Here is a 3,436-nt window from a genome sequence, read left to right as displayed (position 1 = left end):
GTGTCGACGCGATTCTAAAACTAACACGTAGGTTTTTCTGTAGTCGAAGTGTCTGACTTCTTAGCATTTCCAATAAAATCACCCCACAATGGGTTTGATTTAATTATCTATTACCATATTTGGGTGATTAGCATACTGCAGTGTGTTTGCTGAAGTGACGTAGTCCTAATGCATTAAAGAGAGAGGAAAAGTTTTCCAAGTCTTGGAATAATTAGATTTCTTGTATTTTATGTTTGTTTTTGGTTTGTCTGCCACATAATTTTAATTTTAGGTTATTTAGTATTTTATTTTCAGCACTAAAAGTTTATTAAAATATATTTTTTTAATTCATAAATTGCTTAGTATTTTTTATAGGTATTCTTAACTTTTTACCATAACATATTTTGAATATCTTCTTTATCAATCACTTAACACCGGGTTTGATCCAATCTCCCTATCGAAGCCCTAAATTTTAATGATCTGTCGACGACAATATCAATAACAATAACAATACACTGAGACAATGGCGCGGCGCATTCAAAATGCAAATCGGAAATATTTTCGAAAGTCGCGCCCGATTGGGAAAAGTCTTCGAATCGGAATGTAAACAGCGAATGAATGAGCGAAGAAGTAACGGTAAATTTCACATGTGCCAAATGACAATAGAAGTCGCCGACGCAGCTGCCTCTGCCGCAGCCGGCGTCGCAGTCGCAGCGGCCACGGCGCATTGGCAGAGGACTTTTGCTGTGGATGCTGCTGGAAAAGTCCTGCTAAGGCACTGTTAACCGCTAACAGCGCATGTTGCGCAGCAGCGGCGTCGGCGTTATCGCTCATAAACGTCACTCAATGGCCATATTCTTATGGGTGCGACTGCTTCGGGGTGTTCAGCTACGGCAGTGTGTGTGTGTGCCTGTGTCTGTGTGTGCCCAGCGAAGCGTTGCTAAATATGAAAACATAAAAATTAATGTTATATTTATAGTGTGGCAGCAAAAGTTGCGGCAGGAGGCGTTGCGGTCGCTGCAGGGCAGCAACAACCATACAGCAGCACCACCAGCAAAATCGAGAGAAGTAACGGAAGCAAAATAAGTAGGTGCACTGGGGAAACAAGCTGAAAGATATATTTGTATCTTCAAGATACACCTTTCTTAAGATACATTTTTGTAGCCTTAAGATACATTTCTTAAGAAGGTTTCGTTTGAGAGTGTTTTTTTAGGCCTACATTTTAAGCATTTGAAATTCTTCTTAAAATAATTATAAATATCATCTACTTCCTAAAAAATGTTTATCAAAAAAGTAAGTTTATGTAATAAATGCCAATATAAACTCCCAATTTCTAAATTTTAGAGCTAGTTTTTCTGTGGGTGTTGTTATTCATAGTTTATAATAAAAGTTGTATTCGTTATTTGTCAAATTATTTATTTAGTTTCGACTTCTACTAAATTATTAAATGATATTTTTCCCCGTGCATCGGCAGCCATAAGTTCTGGCCAAGTGTCGGCTGTTGGCTTTTGCTGGCTGGTATTTGTTGGTACTATATTTGCTTTGCCCGGCGGCAACTCGGTCGCTTCTGCTACTTTCCACTCACCCAACTATTTGTACTTATGCCGAAGTTCAAGGGGTTGGGAAAGAAAGGAGCAGCCGCCGTTTATCCCTTTTGAATTTCAATAAGCAGAACAAAACATTTTCAACAATAAATCGCTAAAATAAATACGTATATGAATCGATAGTGGTTACTCGCTAATGGAAACGGGAAGTTGATTTTAAATAACTCAGTAAAATAGATTCAAATACAGTAACTATTCGATAGAGTTTAAAATTTTCATAGATCGTATTAAATAAATTGTAATACTAAACATTAAGTATTTAATCTAACTTTCCTAACCTGGTTCGTAATACCTTTCATGTTTGGTTATTTTTTGAACAATTTATTTACGCACAGTAGTTACTGTACCCTGCGGGCATTTCCCCGGTATTTGTGGCATGCATTGTGTGTGTTTTGGCCCACATACGTAGCATGCCCCCTGGCAGTCGTGCGAAAAAGTTGCGGCCAACGTGGCGTATGATGAATTCAATTGTCTACCCAGGCATTTGTGGCAGATTAGTTTAGAAAAGTTAGTTGATTACGTAGGATAGGTAAATGGGTTATAAAAATCTGAATGTATTTCTATCAAGTGGGATTTTAAATCATTTTTATTCAAGTAAAACATGAAATTTCTGTTTCGAATCCTCCTTAAGTTGATTTCCTCTCTTTTCTCCCGTCTGATTGTTTTTCGAAAAAAAGCCTGAACTCTGATTGCAGCGCACTCAATTGGTCAACTTCCGTTGGCCATTTGAGGGGGAACCAGCTGCTACCTTTGGACTGCGTTTGCCAGGCCAGCATTTTTACTTTAAGCCAGGCTGGCTCCGAAAATCTGCGGCTGCCACACAGTGAACACAAATAACTAGCCAAGACCACAAACCAGCCGAAAAGCGACGACTTCCCTCACATTAGCAGTCAAATAATCATACGCCGCATTGTCCCGGGTCTTCAAAGAGGAGGGAAAAGGGGATCCCGAGGATGAGCAGGAGGCATGTGTCACGGCATCTGTTGTGGATATTTGAATGTGCCGTCAACAGGGTCCATGGAAAACGTTGGCATATCAGAGGAATGGGATTTCGGGCTGGGGCTAGAGGAACTTTAAACTGCGGGCCTATCTGGCGGAGGAGGAGGGAGTGGAATACAGATAGCAACCACTGCCAGGAGCCAGGACTTTGCCTCGGCTGTCCCTCAACCACATCCTCGTGCTCACACTGCTCCTGTGTGTGTGCAGGGCTAAAATTTACCGCTAAGCATTTGCCAACAACGTGCGAGTGTTCAAAGGACAAAGGGTATTGCTGGCAGGGAAGAGGGTCTGCCAGGACACGCGACTGCTGGTCGGGATCATGGGGGTCATTGTAATCATAACGGTGGCCCTGTCCTCCAGAGAGGAGACTTCCCAAACCAAGCAGGACCAAAAAGTGCGCTGAAAAGGCGCCAAATTAGTCAAATCGTATAATGGCCAAAACAGGGTGCTCGCTGCATAAAATCTTCATAATATAAGCAATTCAAAATATCCCTAACCATTACCAATATTAAGCCCCTATACCATTTCTTGTACCCCCAACACTACTTTGGCAAACCAACAAAAGCAATCGAGTGTGGCCGCTTTTCTTGGTACTTTTCCGGCTGCGCTGCTGCTGCTCTGCCACTGCGCTGCCTTCCCGCAGCTTTTCCTCTGCTTTCCCTGCTCTGCGATGATGGACAAATGGCATCGCCAAGTGAACAACTAAGCAGCGACAGTTTTTATGATTTTTCGGTTTCATCCCGCATTTCCTGGTTGCTTTTCTGTTTGTTTTGCAATTATTTCCCCTCGCAGTAACAGCTTGTTTTCGCTGCTGGTTCTGTTATCCTTTTCTGGTGGTGTCCTGGTATTATCAT

The sequence above is a fragment of the Drosophila biarmipes genome, chromosome 3R (assembly GCF_025231255.1).
Source record: "Drosophila biarmipes strain raj3 chromosome 3R, RU_DBia_V1.1, whole genome shotgun sequence".
In the NCBI taxonomy this organism is placed as follows: Eukaryota; Metazoa; Arthropoda; class Insecta; order Diptera; family Drosophilidae; genus Drosophila; species Drosophila biarmipes.
The sequence above is the reverse complement of the archived record's forward strand: the minus strand, read 5'-3'. Positions refer to the sequence as shown.